The sequence below is a fragment of the Amphiura filiformis genome, chromosome 1 (genome assembly GCF_039555335.1).
Source record: "Amphiura filiformis chromosome 1, Afil_fr2py, whole genome shotgun sequence".
NCBI classification, from domain to species: domain Eukaryota; kingdom Metazoa; phylum Echinodermata; class Ophiuroidea; order Amphilepidida; family Amphiuridae; genus Amphiura; species Amphiura filiformis.
In genome coordinates, this window is record NC_092628.1 from 99,526,040 (window position 1) to 99,543,737 (window position 17,698).

The 17,698-nt window shown below is 34.3% G+C and overlaps 1 protein-coding gene across 1 annotated transcript in view; it reads right to left on the minus strand.

Annotated features, from left to right (window-relative positions):
• Positions 1-9,819, minus strand: part of LOC140159926 (uncharacterized) — an 84,435-nt gene extending 74,616 nt beyond the window's left edge. Inside the window, exon 1 of the mRNA XM_072183222.1 lies at positions 9,636-9,819. The gene's annotated coding sequence lies outside the window, so the exon portion shown is untranslated. The remainder of the gene's footprint in view (positions 1-9,635) is intronic.
• Positions 9,820-17,698: the final 7,879 nt, after the last annotated feature.

Below are 17,698 nucleotides of genomic sequence, written 5' to 3' on the forward strand. Positions count from 1 at the left end.
AGCGAAAGGTGTTAGATTCCCACCATTCCTGTCTCATATAGTCTTTACCTCAAGTGCTTTACTAAGCGACTTCATTATTGAATAACGTTTTCGCAGCTTTTATATTCTGCTCCTTAATGGCCACGATTTGGATGGGTAGGGAATCACAAATTACAATGAAAAGAAGTTGGACATTGTAATAAATATATTTCTCTTCTCATCTTTAAATGTAGTACTAGTATGTATTAATCTAAAAACAGCTCATATAATTTACTCATAGGTATATTAAACAAACAGCAAATGATGGAGATGGGCCGTCGATTAGTAGAAGTAGTTACATTTTGGGTGTTATTTGTTGATTCATTTCAATTTCAAGGTTGACAGCAAACATTCATCATATCATAATAGGACTGGCAATTACGAACAGGTATCTGGTTAATTCAACTTAGTCGATCATTGTGATTCTGAGGTGTAAGTACGGAATATCAATACCGGAAGTGACCTTTAAGATTAGCATATTGCTATTCAAATGACACACGAAAGTGACCCCGCATGGCCAATGCCGGAATAAAGCTATTCAAAACTGTTTTGTGGTGACGTGTTATGATTACGTTCAGAAACTGCTCCACTTTTGCAGTGAAGGAGAATGTAGTGTACTAGTGTTCAACCAACGACCAAGACTAAATGATATTTCTTGAAGCCTCGTGTAACTGCGTGTTATAGTGGTATGTGTGAAGGGTATGTGAATGCGTGACCCCAATATGAATGTCATTCAATTGTGCCAATTTGTATACTGCGGTTGAAGTGACATCATGTGTTCATGTACCTCGTCCACGTACGAAAACTATTAAATCCTGTCTATTTTCATGAGGTGTAAGGAGACCTTGTGTTCGAATCCCTGCAGCATCAATTTGTGGTACACTTGGGCAAAACGCTTTACTGCGCTTACCTATTCCATTACAGCAGGTGTAATAAGGCGATGTTAAGAGAGCATTACAATCTAATATTTGGTCAATCAAAGTTGACAAAAAATGAAAGCGAAAATGAAGATTTTATTGGCGTCAGGTTCTCAATAAAGAATATATGACATTTATAACAAAAATCAATACAGAATTGATCGAGGTACGTACCTTTATTGTTGATCGTCATTTTGCAAATGTATATTGATATTTTAAAGCGAGTGCAATAAATGATATCAAAACAAGAATCAATCAAATAAACCTTGTTCATCAACTATAACAAATCAGTTTATCTGTATCGTTCCTTTGACGTGAGTGTACTTTTTTTTTTACAACTCACACGTTGCATAGATCCTTACAAAAACTAGGTCTAGATAGAAATCTACTGTTTTGTCTTCTTTCAAATCAAATTTTTTTAAATAATGTTTTCCGTTGAGTTTCTTGTTGCGTTAATGCTTTATGCTTGAAGTTGTATTTTAGGTTGTAAAAAATGATAAGGAAAGTATAGTATATGACTCGTGTATGCTTGAGGCGTTTTAGTAAGTGAACTCTCACTGTTATCAAAGAAAAGAACGGGTCTTAGATTCTAGTATTATGTGTCATATCATGGGAAGGGAAAATAATATGAACTTGATCGGTGATTATAAAAACATTGTCTGATATGAAATATAATACTGATCTGTCTCAAGGTTTTATTTTAACGTGACAGTAATTATTTGAGATTGACAAATTCCCATGGACATTATTTTGCGTATAAGTAAAGAAATTTTAAGCAGATTTATATCGCATTTCAATGGACATTGGTGACATTTTAAATTTTCCACAGTTAACGGTAGAAACCTTACTGACATATTGCATTGAATTAACGTTACCTTATTATAATATATTTTGCATAATTATACAGTGCTTTAAAAGTTTCTACCATCAAGTAAATTTATCATGACTTACAAAATTTATTGATATTTTAGATCAAGAGCAGGAAATAATATAAAACAAACAAAATTCAATCATATATATTACGTCCAAATCATATCAACTTATCTTTAATGTTTCTATGATGTGAGTGTACTTTCCATCTAACATATTACACGTTGCATATATCCCCTCATGTATCAATACAGAATCTAGGTCTAGATAAAAAAAGTCTTTATCCAAATCCAAAAAATTAAGTTCCGCTCAGCTTCTTGTTGTGTTAATGCTGTATACTAATAGGTTAATAATTCGGTTAACTTCCATTGCGTTGACGAGTTGTATTCTAAAAGATGATAAGGGAATTATCGTATAATAGCTCGTGTACGCTTGAGGCATTTCAGTAAGTGAACCCTCATTGTCAATCAAGAAAAGGGCCTTAGATTCTAGTATTGTATGTCACGTTGCGGGAAGGGAAAACAATAAGAATTTAATCGATGGCTATAAAGGCATTGTCTTATATGACATACATTATTGATCTGTCTCAAGGTTTTCCTTTCTCGTGACAGCAATCATTTTAGATTGACAAGTTTCCTTGGGCATTCTTTAACAGTTTAGTTAGTTTAGTTTAAATCTTTATTAATAAACTAAAACTAACATAGGAAAATTTAAGTAAATCATTCAAATATCGCATCAGCGTAGACATCAGTTATATTTTTCACGGTTAACAGTTCAAACGTTACTGTACGACCTTTCTTTAGGTACCTTAAATATTATTTACAAAAATAATACTTCGTTCATCAACTTATCTACAACCTTTCTGAGTGTATTTTCTTATGTAATACATTACACGTTGCATAACGTGTCAATATAGACAATCGACCAATTCTTTCAAATAATAATTTTAAAAAAAAGTTCCGACGAACTTCTTGTTGCGTTAATATTTTATGCTTCAAGAGGTTAACACTTCAGTTGACTTCCAGTTTATTATACACTGACGAGTTGTTTTTAAGGTTACAGAAAATCTACAAATGTTTTGTGTTCTTTCAAAGAATAAAATAATAATAATAAGTTCCGATGAACTTTTTGTTGCGTTAATATTTTATGCTTCAAAAGGTTAACACTTCAGTTGACTTCCAGTTTATTACATCGACGAGCTGCAAAAATGATATGGAAAGTATTGTATATGACTCGTGTATACGCTTGAGACTTTTTAGTTTGTTAACCCCACTGTTGGCGAGGGTGAGATGGGCCTTAATATATACATAGATTCTGGTAATACATTTATATGTCATATTGTGGGAAGCGAAACAATAAGAACTTGATCGGTGGTAATAAAAAGTATTGCATGATACTGATCTTTCTGAAGTCCTTGACACATGTTTTTTCTTTGACATGACAAATATTATTTTAGATTGACCCCCACTCTTGACAAAGTTGAGATGGGCCTTAATTAATATATGAATAGATTTTAGTATCATATTGTGAAAAGCGAAAACAATAAGAACTTGATCGGTTGTAATAAAAAGTATTGCATAATACTGATCTTTCTGAAGCCCTCGACTCAGGTTTTTTTCTTTGACATGACAAATATTATTTTAGATTGACAAGTTATCTTAGGCATCATTTTGCAAAAGAACTTGTAAGTTCCTTTGCTTAAAAGCATATGCTAATATCATACTAGCATAATTGCATTTAACTCTAGAACTACGAAAGGAGTTGTACCAAACCCCTAAGACTGTCTTCGCTGAACATGATAAATATTATATTTGCCGTTTTAGTTTTCACTTGGGACTGAAATTAGTAAATCCTATAAATAATTCAAATTATTGATATGGTTACTAAAATCAACATAACATTACTAAACTGCTCAAATAAAGAAAGTCCGCAGTCATGTAACCTGTCCTACACCAAAACCTGATCTTGTTATGACAATTTAATTGATAAGGTCGTGTGGAGAATCTTGTTAGCTCCAATTTGATACCAAATTTGCTACCAAACACTCTAAATTCAGAGAGATTGATACCAGTATATGAAATTTGGTGCATTTTCAAAAGTTGCAAATTAAAAACGGACCACGCGGACCTGCAGAGGTGAATGGCAGAGCACGACCATTGACATAGCCCGAAACAACTGCTAGGTCATATCAATCGCATCGTGCCCTAGTATTCATCAGTAAAGCACTGTAGCAATCCATGCGTTTTAAATTAACAATTGAATAAAGCGCGCACTTGGGATAGTCGACAGGGGCCCATCGTGGGCAAGCAAGCTTGACCACATTGCCACGCTAAGCAATTTCGACCGCGTGCATAGTTTGATTTTCAACTTTTGAAAATGTAGCAAATGTCATAAACTGGTATCAATCTTTGTCACTTTTGAGTGTTTGGTAGCAAATTTGGTATCAAACTGGAGATAACAAGAGTCTGCACACGACCGTATCAATCAAATTGTCATAACAAGATCAGGTTTTGGTCTAGGACAGGTTACATGACTGCGGACTTTCTTTATTTGAGCAGTTTAGTTAGAATTGTATTTGCAAATATAAGCGTTTCATATACTGCTTGAATCGCAATAATGTGAAATAACTACGAATCAATATGTATTATTAAAGTTGATATCTCTCCTACGCAAATATTCTATGTAATGTTGGTATTCTTTATTCACCTGTTTATACGCTCTTTGTCACGCACTGACCATAATTTCTCCTTTCTCTAATGGAATTCTTAACCCTAGAACTACGAAGGGGGATGTTATACAAACCTCCTAAGGTTATTTATCTGTCATAAAAACGCCCAAACGACATTAGCTAATCGTAGATCCATCTTTTGCGCTCATTTTAGTGATAAAATTGTTATCCAGCACCTTACCCGTGGGTAGGCCATCAAAATTGACCGGGGAGTTGGTGATGATGCCTACCATTGGTTTCTACAGTAAAATCAATGATTTTCATTTCCAAGAGCTACTGACTTTTTACTTGTCATTTATGATGAAATAGTCATTTCGTTTTATATATAGGAGAAAATTTGGTGAAAATTGCATTTTCGTACTTGGAGCGGTTTTTTTTTTTTGGCTTTTGAGCCGAAAATTAATTTTGCCTATACTCTTGTACATAGCCAGAATTTCCCAAATTTTCATAGGCGCCCTCACATGATGACGTCATAGTGATATTATGTGGGGAATATTTGTACTTATTTGGTTATCATTAGATACAAGAGACCCATAGCTTGTACATTGGGACAGATATAACGGTATATGACGTTTGTTTTTGAAAATTATGGGGTGCAACCCCCCCCCCCCCTTCGTAGTCCGTGTTACAAATATGGCTCAGTAGTTCTAGGGTCAATGTAAAGTGGCCTTGTTTTATATACTCTATACTCTCAAATATATCTTGTTTTAATGTTCCTCCAAATAGTGGTTTAAAAGGTATCTAGCATCATACTTCTTTATAAAAGGTACTGATACCATGATTTACATTCTGTACTAATTGATTGATATTTTAATGACAAATAATATCAAAACAAAGTAAATCAAATAAACTTTGTCCATCAGGTATAACAAATCTACTTATCTATAACGTTCCTATGATGTGAGTGTACTTTTTATCTAACAAATTACACGTTGCCTATATCCTCAGGTATCAATACAGAAACTGGGTCGAGATAAAAATCTACTGATGTTTTGTCTTCATTCAAATGCAGAAAATTAAGACCCGTTGAGCTTCTTGTTGCGTTAATGCTGCATGCATCAAGAGGCTAATAATTCGGTTAACTTCTATTTTATTACATTGACGAGTTGTATTTTAGGTTGTAAAAGATGATAAGGGAAGTATCATATATAGCTCGTGTATGCTTGAGGAGTTTTAGTAAGTGAACTCCCACTGCTAGCAAAGAAAAGAACGGGCGTTAGAATCTAGTATTGTATGTCATCTCTTGGGAAGGGTAAACAATAAGAACTTGATCGGTGGCTATAAAAGCATTGTCTTATAAGAAATATAATACTGATCTGTCTGTCTCAAGGTTATGTTAGATTGACAAATTCCCTTGGGCATTATTTTGCATAAGAAAGTTTAAGTAGATATAAATGCAAATATCGCATTAGCGTGGACATTCGTGATATATTAATTGTTTAACGGATAAAGCAAACCTCCCTGTCATGTTGAGTGTGTGTAATTTTGCCTTCTTTAGATATTAATGTAACTTTCTATTAATATGATTGCCTATTGCACGACAAAGCTTTTACAATGGGTATTCATAATATAAATTAAGGGTTCAACGGGTTCGTCACTTGCATCATCTTTAGTAGGAAAGGGGCGCGTACTACAAACGGCTCTTTACAGAGCCACTGAATCTTCAGTATGAAAAGAAACCTACTACAATCTACTCTATCATTGGGCAAGGATCAGGCCACAATGAAATTTTGTAGACAAAGGCAGCCTACATGCAGAACTCTAAATAGATTTGTCTGACGAAGGATTAATATTTTTATGCTTGTCCGACGGTGAACCCGTTGAAATCCTCAATGTGTATCTACCTATCTTAGTACTTGAAATGTTTAAAAAATGTCCAAAATCATTAGGAATGTATTCTTTCGTAATGACCACGTTTTGATTAATCTTCATTTTTTTATCTCTACCAATGCGATGAAATTACTTCAATAACGTGGTCCTGTTTAATAACAAGCACGCCTTATAGATTTTCTCAACGGTGAGTCTCGATTTTCGCGATTGGTTGTAAATGCGGTCTTACTTTTCTCCAGTTAGCTTAAGGCTTTTTTTGCCCTAATCAGCAGGGACGTGGGTAGTTTTCATTTCTATACACACTTATAAAGGAGGCGTTTTCGTTTCAGCCTCGTCTAATGGATTTTTCCTACTCGGTATTCTCATGCCTTTGGGGCCTTCGTTAGAAGAAAATTTCAAGTTAATAATCGGGGAAAAGGATCGGTAGCTTTGACAAAGGCGTAACTTACCGCGAGCTAAGCATACATTTCATGGACAAAGGAGGCAATACATCTGTACGCATCATGATATTTAATGTTATAAGTTCAATAAAGTGCAAATTAGGAGTCAATGTTGAAAATACATGTGTACCCACTATTACTTACATGTATAAACATTGCCCTTAAGAACTGTACGCTGGAAGGTTAGCAGAATAGCGACGAACATGATGACAAAACAAAAACATATATCATAAAAGTTCTTCACATGTTTTTACTACTCGATCTCCTTAACGCATTTAAATCAACATGTTCTGTACAAAATAAAATGACTTGTTTAAAGCCATAATGTGTGATTTACTCCACAACAACACCTTCAATCTTTTTCAGATTTCTACTTTTTGCGTGATTGTAATGCCCAATGGTGTACTAAAATAATATATAAAAATTTAGGAATTCGCCAATTCGCCCATAGAGCTCCACAGTTCTGTTTTCTTTCATTTTACCTCACTATTTCGTGTTAAAATGATCAAAAAATCTCCTTGACAGTTGATACTGCTTTAATGATAATAAATGAGTTATGTAATGGAATGTTTTTGTTAGTGTTCCACCTTCTTGACTTAATTGTGATCAGCCATCATGATCATAGCGTAATCCTTTTTGATATCAAATGTCGCAATAGATTAACAAGCATACTTACAAGTTCATAAATTTCTTTGGAATTGTTCTTGGTATTAGCTTTTGTTATTCTTTGTCTTCTATGATTACGGAATTTAAAAAATAAATAACAGGTTTTGTTTTGTTTAGCTTGATCAGTGTATTTTCCTTTCATCATTTTTAGTGACCAACCCGGCTAATAAATTGGCCTCTTTTTTTTATATATTATGTTTTCGTTTTTATCGTCAAAATGTCATTCGAGCAACGTTCAAAACTGATTTTAATTGAAGAGATCGGTATTAGAAACTGTTTGCGCATTGTCAATCTCTTATCCCGGGTCTCTTATATCGCATTTCTACAAGTGTTTTGGTAAATGTAACACATAAACAGGTTGTACAAGAACGTCCGTATGGGATTTGATTAAGATCACATTTCATCAACTAAGGTATCTTCTTCCAGGTAATTCCTCTGAGATGGGCGTGGTATTTGCTTACATAATATTGATTCGGGAGCAAAAGTCATCTATTGTGCTTTTTGTCTTTTCTTAGGTTATTTTATTATCGTAAAGTTTGGAAGTAACATTGAAATCAATCGTGCGATTAATTAGTTATTAACCTAATACCAAAATGAATTAAAATTTGAACTCATATCATAGTCGTGAAATATACCAAATCTCAATATGTTTCGGATAAATGTCATGCATGTTTAATGTTGCAAGCGCCACATGTATAAATGGAAATTTTTTAATGGCATTATATATGTGCGTAAGCTAAAATAGAAAACAAAAAGGCATACGTGAAAACTCTCGCGAAAAACACAGATAGACATCAGCCATTTTGCATAACCCATGTGTTTTTTCATCAATGATCAAGAACGTGTCGGAAGAGTGCAATCGAATATTGTTACATTAATAATTACTGCCATATTAGAAATTTATCACACAGAAATAACTGATCATACTCTTACATTTGAAGGTATTAGCCCGATTCCAAAAGACATTTTTCTGAAAATGTTAAGATTTGTTAAATATAGCCACGAGGGAGATAGAGAGCGGTAGGGAAATGGAGAGTATGAGAAATGAGAAAGTAAAGCAAATAGAGGAAAAGAAAGAAATCTATCGTATTTATTATTCTATAAATGTAATACCTTACAGAACAATAGCTTGCATACTTAATTATTTTTGTCAGCAAGTGGTAGATAAGAATGTGAGTAGCGTCATAATACTAGTTTAGCGTCCGTCTTATAGTACAAATATGTGTTTTAACGTATAGTATGTATAAAGTTAATTAAATGTCATTTGTCTTCGAAGGATTATGTATTCTAAAGTTTATACCTCCGCTTTGTTTCAAATATTAAATGATCCGTATTCATGACATCTAACATAAAAACGTGTTACAAACTTTAAGTTCTATTTAACCTGCGTATTGAGTGTTCCGATTAGTTCATTCGATGTATTATATCTTTAATACATGGAGGCCTACCATCAAAGCATCAAAGCAATTAGATTCCCGAGTTTGGAGTCAAATATCTGTGAACCACAAATATGCATTTCAATTGTTGAATTGTATAGCCCTGGTACATGATATTTCAAAATAATAAATTCTGGGCTTACCAAATTTACTTGATTCCAAACTTCCAAAATGACTATGTTAAGTGAGGATGGGGTTGTCAATCATGTCACCCACCTTAAATTGATATGTCGAGGATTAAAAAAAATGCAAAACAAATTTTAGACGAGGATAAAACGGCAAAATATGGTACTCAATTTTGCCCAAACTTTCCCTGTTTGTACAAATCTATACTTCTTAAGACAGTAATTTCTAAGAGATACGTCATGGTTCGTGTACATTATTGCAGATAGACTGCATATCTCCGTATGCTGCCAGATAGATACATTGATTCAATCAATAAGCTTATACACTGATGATTGGTGTATTTAGTATACGGTACTAAACAAGGAATTTATAGTATTTGCTGACGTTATTAATGGTTGATGCATTTAGTACAGCTAAAAGTAATGAATACATGCCCTAATGACGTTGTAGTTAATGGTCTCATACAAATACACACGCTTCAATTACATTTTCTTAGACAAACAGACTTATAACAACAAAACTACCAATTAAAGTTGTTTGGAAAAGTATATACTATATTTTCATAATGCATTCGTCTATTAAAATACGTAAAAGAGATTCTTACCACGAACCGCAAACCACTCAGGAATTGCCTTGCAAAATATTCAACCCAGTGGCCGTTTATGAGATGGTCCAAAACTGACAAGAAAATAATAATATCACCAAGCAAAATACTATAGACGACGAAGAAGAGCGCAAACTATTGCGATGCGTTGCTCATTCGCTTTCAAACTTCAGTGACAAATCTCATTATGACACGTACAAGGGCCAACTCATTCAACTACCAATGGCATTAATATTTATAACAGGTTAGCCAATGAGAGCTTGTATGCTTTCGGGTTGGCGTATTGCATATACTCTCTCGCTACATATAGTAAGGACAATGATTGGTTTCGCTATTATACTAAAGGCGTGTACTGTTACAATCTTTTTAATAAATATCATTGATATTATTTTTAAAAGGCATAAACGCAAATTAATATTATTTTTAAAATGCACAAACACAATAAGCTCGTTCTCTGCCAGATTTTAAAAAGGAAAGTACAAAATCGAGATAGAAAATTTAAAATAAACCTTAAGGATTGCGATTATGGACCAATCCATTTAAATCCAAACCTATTAATATTCTAGGTTGACATTATTATTGCTTGGTCCTTAATTTACAATCCTTAACCCTCTCATTGAGGCATTTTTTGTAACACGTCGAAAAATTAAAGGGAGTAGTCTAACGATGGGGGACTATTGCATCCCTCCCACCTGTTAATGCTTGCTATTGGTTCCTCTTTCCATGCATTGGTAGAATAATCCCTTCCAAACCTGACATTTTTTTCGCCAAATTCGATTATTTAAGGATTCAACAAAAGAGAATATTTCGAGCTTATAATATTTTTCAATTTCTTTTTGAAGAATGATCAAAGAAATGTAGTCGGTTGCTTAAAATAAGATTCAAGTTGACAGCATGATTACTTTTACTTTCTTCAGCACCGGAATGTTTAATGTTTCTGGTTGGCGGTAACAAGAATACAGAAAAGTTTTTGTAAAATCCAGGCTTGGGGCTGAGCCAAGATATGTTTTACCTTTTACATTACGAACATAATAAGAGGTGCTCCATCATTTCCGGTTGCTCTTTCTGTTATGTTAATTCTTTGGCATTTGTAGTTTGAATCCAATTTAGAATTCTATACTGAAACAAGTGGTATTTCATTTCATATCTACCGTGCATTGAAAAGGTCGTACATATTGCACAATTTGCGAAGTTGTAAATTAATAATATTCAGATTGAATATTTCTGATCTTTGTGATCTTTCACTCACGATCAGACTAATCAATGGAGGACTTAACACCTTTATTTCAAATATGTGTCTTAAATTGTAGCAAAAGTATAACTATACACGATACCACTACTGTATCCAAACAATTTATTTTCAATTTTATTCGGAAAGGAAAAAGAGCAGAAATCAAATAAATACTTCTACTTGGTCAATCGTAATTTTTGATGGTCAATTGAATTCGTTATTCCCTAAACATATGATTTAAAGACTATATGCTCAGGGAATCGCTGGCCGGGAAGCAAAACCATCGAATCCCGGGGGCACCATTTGTTCACGTAAAGGAACCTCTTTCAAGAATATTTTTCCTCATAAACTCATATTATTTTGAATAGAACTTAAAGGTTTCGTCTTTTTGTTTTTCTTGTTTGTTTCATATTTTCTAATTGCATTGTGAACATGGTTTCCTTTTTCTAGCTCTCAAGATACCTTTCTCCTTGTCCCACTCAAGTAACATTTGATCTCATCATTAAACCATTTCCCTTTTCTCTTTTATTTCTTCTAATTCTCCCGGCTAATGTGGCCTATATCTGCCCAGTTTCAATAATCTCAAGAACATCACGATTGATTGATCTAGCTATTTCTTATTTCAATTCTCTCCCCCTGTCCTCATTCTAATGCTACTTGAAACAACTTTAATTTCCCACCTCATCTCTAAATAATTCGCATCAGCTATTGTATTGTATAATATCAATCAAAATCATTTATTTTGTCATCTATTTCATCTTTGCGGCTTAGCCAGCTTCAAACACAATGAAATCAAAATATTTATTTTAAGAAGGTGTAATGGAAGAGGTAAGAGTTAAAACCTCACCCCTAAACAATAAAGGTTACCCATATTCATACAAAGCAAGCAAACAAACTAAGTTTCATACAAAATTACAAAAGACAGCCAAGCATAACTTTCATGCAACTAAGTTGGTTCTTAAGCTGATTTTGAGACCGAAAGGGCCGACAGTCCAAATAGCGTACCGACGGCCTTAACACCATCATAGTGTAGTGTATATGTAATGCGATTCCCTTTTGTTCCCTCTTGTTTTGGAAACTCTTTGATTGCTCATATCTTTGAAACTGGTTGTTCAATTTCAACGGGGTTTTCTGCACAATCCACATTTGTAAATGCTATTTACTATCCTGTAAGAAACTGAAAAACTTAATATTTCCGAGTTCCGACTGATTTTGCTTGATTGCATCACATATAGGTACTACTAAAGGTATTGTTTTTCCTGTGAATGCATCACTACAACAGAATAATTGAAGCAAGAAGCTATGTTTAAGCACTATCACGTTTATAATATTCTGCAACTTCGTGGAATAACCCTAGTATGACCAAGAGAGGGGGTGGTTTGAAATCGGTAAGCTAAATTGCACGACGATGGGTAGACATAAAGTTCCCTATTCAAGATAGAGTGTAAAATACATTCGCTCTAAGAGTGAAGGTTATGACTGGATGTGTTTACTAGGTTATGGTTTACCCCATTGATTTCACTACCGGTCAGTGATCGTGTGCTAAGTGTGCTTGGCATGCGAGGGGTCTAAGGTTCGAATCCATGGGGTACCATTTGTTCACGTAAAGGAACTTCTTTCAAGAATTATCGCGTCTGTGAAAGTATGTTTTTGGGCCTTTAAGATATCATTAATTTTTTAGTTTATCAATATTATTATGCCCAATTCTACCTATGAAATAAATTCGAAGAACAAATCTGCTTTATCAATTAAATGTTGAGAGGGAACTTGAGACCATCTATTCATAACTTGATAATGATTACCATTTGTTTCGCCATGTTAAATTGTTTCTTAAACTCATATTATTTTGAATAGAACTTAAAGGTTTCGTCCTTTCGTTTTTCTTGTTTGTTTCATATTTTCTAATAATGCATTGTGAACATGATTTCCTTTTTCTAGCTCTCAAAATGACTTTCTCCGTGTCCCACTCCAGTTATGTTTGATCTCATCATTAAACCGTTTCCCCTTTCTCTTTTATTTCTTCTAATTCTCCCGGCTAATTTGGCCTATATCTGTCCAGTTTTAATATTCTCAAGAACATCACGATTGATTGATCTAGCTGGTTCTTATTTCAATTTTCTCCCCCTGTCTTCATGAGCAATATTTCCAGGAAGATTCTTCACTCTAATGTTAATTTTAATTTCCCATCTTAGCTCTAAACAATTCGCATCTGCTATTGTATTGTATAATATCAATCAAAATCATTTATTTTGTCATCTATTTCATCGTTGCGGCTTAGCCAACTTCAAATACAATGAAATCAAAATATTTATTTCAAAAAGTGTAATGGAAGAGGTAAGAGTTAAAACTTCATCACTAAACAATAAATTCAATATTCATAGAAAGCAAGAAATAAACTAAGTTTCATACACAATTTAAAACAACATTAAAAACACTTAACAGCCAAGCCCTAAGTTTTATATTAAGGCTTAAGTTGGTTCTTAAGCTGATTTCGAGACCAAAAGGACCGACAGTCCAAATGGCGTACCGACGGAAACAACATCAGAGTGTAGTGTATATAGGTCAACTGAAGGTAGTGTTTTTTCTGTGAATGCATCACTACAACAAAATAATGAAGCTAGAAGCTATGTTAACGGATTAGGCCATTTTAAATCGACTTTCGAAAAGTTTTTTGATACATTCATTGATTTTTCAAAAAGTAAAAATCGCAGTTTAACAAATAACGGTTCAAATGAAAGCCATTATTGGGGGCTAATTGTTGTATCACTATGATAGACCTGACACCAATATAAACACTTGTTTCGGTGACCCAAGTTCATGGTCATTTCTGCTCACGCACTTTTTTACAGATGGCCTGGAATTTCATATTTTGGTTTCAGCGATTGCCCGAAAAAGTTGGTATGTTTTTGAAAAGCGTTTCCGCTTGGAATGTAGATAGTTATTGTTGTTATTACTCTTCGCGATTTTAATTTATGCCCTCTTTAGCCGACAATTTTCAATGCATTTTACACAATAGATACGTCGCTTGCATAAATACCGCTATTTTTAACAGTATCGTTTTTGTTAACCAACATACCATCCAAAAGAGTTCTCAAGACTTTGATGAAACCATAGATACCAAATCGGACTGCATTTGATGAACAGATTTTACACTAGAATCAAAAGAACCAGCGCAGGCCCTCTCAAAATGTACTTTTTTTAAATATCGCGTTGTGATAAAAATGACTGCCTTTTCCTTGTTTTTTATAAGAAGGAAAAGCCTCAAACCTCAAACTTCAAACGTAGTGCTGTCTCAGTGTCCGTTACTGGTTGGTATTATTCAGATTAAGCAATTTTCATGATTTAGGCCTACTTAGCCTACATTTGACCAACTATTTGCCCACACCGTGTACGAATAGATTCCAAATATGGCGCTGCATTCAGTATCACACTAACGACAAGGTTATACTAAGATGTGACTTTCTGACACTATATTCACGGTTGTTCTAATGGCTATTCAAACTTATGACAAATTTGGCTGGTTTGCGTTGTTCAATACCATTTCACCCTGATGTGACAGTGACGTCACATCCGGGGTCACGTCAGTATAAAGCTGGTTTCATACTACCCTCCCTGCCGGTTGCAATGAGCGGCGTGGCGCACGCGTATTGCAGACAAACGGACACAATCAAGGCTTGTCATTGGTTGAAACGCTCTGCCGCTTGCCGGGTGTTCGTGATCGCGCGCCATTATCGTGATGATCGGGGATTCCTTTTTTGTGATGAAGGCACCAGCCGAAATGTCCGTTTTCCAGAATGCAATTAACATAACTCTGTACTCCCCCGGGGAGATGATGTATTTTGCGACACTCATACCCCCTGGAATAGTGCATGGTGGGAAAGAGGGAAAAAGGTCTATACGAATTTTATTAGGCGCAGCATCACTCGCTGGAGTTCGATGGCGCTGGTGTACATACGCACGCACGATAAAGGTTGGCAATTGAAGCAGGCCTCAGTTTAGCGAACTTTGTCTAGTTTAATGCGATGCGAGTGCAAGCGCCGCTCGGACTGTGAAGGTTTCTGGATACCGAATATGGGTTTAGATTAGGCCTATATCATGTCCTCTAGGCCATATAATTTATTTTTGGAAAGGAAAGTCTAATCTCGGAGCCTATTCAATTGAGAAGGGACTGGATTTTGTCATAATAATATAAAATTAATACTTGTCGTCCATAACAAGAAATAATGCCTCGCGATTTTTTTTTTGATATCCAGCCATAGTATTTTAATTGATTAAACTGAACATGAAGCTATATCTTTACTAGCTTCATGCACTAATTTGCAGACCCGCCCGGCCTTCCACATGTAGTGAGTACCACATTAGATTGTGTTTACAAGAAATAATAAGCGCTGCCTCCTCGAAATTTCTTATGCCATCAGCTTTGATGATTAAATATTATCTATACAACTCTGCACCTGTGTTCAAGGCCTTTCTTTTATCCATTGACCTCAAAAGAAAGGATTAGAATGATCAGAATGACGTCCCTGACCCCTTTCAACACATTAATAATGAGTCGGTAAGGGAACGTGCTACCGTTATACTCCAGTGAGTACGTATGGCTACTACGCAGTTCAATGGCCTTATTGTGATCTGGCGGGCGTTTTAAAAGCACGGTCCCTGACTGCGTGGGCATATTTCCGGACAAGGAACAATAGAGACCAATTGCCTGGCAATGACGTCACATGTAATACAAGTCTATAGTGTGATTAGAACATTATAGGCTGGTGGTCACTTATAGTACGATCAGTACGAAAAGTCCAATGCGATTATTAATGTATTTTCTAAAATTAAAAGAACCACTTTTTAGCGGGAATTTTTGTAAGTTACACAGCTGAAGTTGTGAAAGGGTTGAAAGACTACAATATTACGGCATAAACAAGAATTTCTTTGTTTGGTCGTTATTCCTATAGGCTCATCCCTTAAAGCACTATCACGTTTATAGTACTCTGCAACTTCGTGGAATATTCCTGGTCTGATCAAGAGAGGGGGTGGTTTGAAATCGGTACGCTAAATTGCACAACGAGGGGCAGACATAAAGTTCCCTATTCAAGAAAGTGTGAAACCTCACTTTATGCGTGCTTGATTTAGGAGGTGTGTCCATAAAACTAGGTGAAATTTGATTATTTTGAATTTCATTAGAAATGTGATTTTAAGAAAAACAATACAATTCTGAAAGACGTGAGAAATAAGATCACATTGATCTCCAAAGTAAAAGAAAGAAAACTATAATGATTGGTAGGGTTTTTAAGAGATGATAGTTACCAGTAGTTTATTCTTTCTTTATTGAGGGTAACAACTTCAATGACCAGCACTGCTTTCCAAGCAGACCCTCAGTCAATGCAAAACATAATATTTATAGCATTATATAATAATACAAAAGTAATACAATATAAGATAGATATACATAATACAAAACAAATGCAGTGACAACTGGGAATTCATAAACTAGATATTAACATGAGATGAGAACATTTGTTTTGAATTGTCTCAGTACAATCATTCAAATCCAAAATCCAAATCTGTGCAAGCGTAGATGGCATGCATGTTTGAATGTGTAAACATTAGGATATTTCATCGACAAATGTGGAAACATTCTTACCCACAATTGTCAAAATATTAAAGTAGCCATAACTTCAAAAGAAAATTGACTGCAAATTTTTGCTCTGAATAATAGAGGGCATATGAATATTTTAAATCTGTGAACAAAATGTTTACGCTTTTTTTTTTTTTAAAAATATATTTCACACGAAATGTATATCAAAGTATTGAGCTGGATGTTTGAATTGAAAAAGTTACAGTGACATATGTCTGTGACACATAGTTTTTGACCTTTGACCTCCAGAAAACCATAAGCCATTTCAACATGAAATACATTTTTTACACTTTTATACATGTAAAAACATAGACCTATAATAGCAGGAAGGTCGCTATAACAAGCCCTATGATTAGATTTTATTTTATAAAGGCCACATAGTGATTTTGACATTTTCGTCCAACAATTATGGTGTTAAAATGTATCTACACGCTCGATACCTTTCATTTTACCCTGCTGGCATTTCTGAAAAGTGACATGGGCTGAGATATTTGGGTTTAAAAATGCAATTTTTGTGAACTTTTAATATTTTGTTACCAAAAATGTCAATTTTTGAAACAGTTATAATTTTGAAAGAAAATAAAGTATGAAAGTAAATTAAATTAAATTAAACTTCAACACTACTTGTTTATTTTCGCTTACCGGGAGCGCTTTCGAGGAACTTCCTCGTCGTCAGCCGATGTTGTTGGCTCTGATGATCAGGTTGGTCTCGATGTCGATCAGAGCCAACAACATCGGCTGACGAGGAAGTTCCTCGAAAGCGCTCCCGGTAAGCGAAAATAAACAAGTAGTGTTGAAGTTTAATTTAATTTACTTTCATTTTATTACCACTAATTATGAATCTGCAATTCTAAATAAAGTATGAACTTCATAATTTGCTATGGAGAATACTTGTTACAGTAATATTCAATATTCGTTAACCAAAAAATGTATCTTTATATTTAATTAAGATATTTAAAGGAGAAATGCATATTTTAGGGATCTTGTTCAATTTTGACCAAAAAGTTGAATTTTACATGGTAAATCAATTTTCTTTTCAAATTAAAAACATTTGAAATAAAAAGTATACCAATGTATTGATATGAATGTGTACATCAAAAAAGTGAATCATGTCAACTTGATTGGGATTTTTCTTCAACATTTTTATTGCTTACTTACTATACACAAGTTTTTATTTCAACTAATATTATTTATACAAAC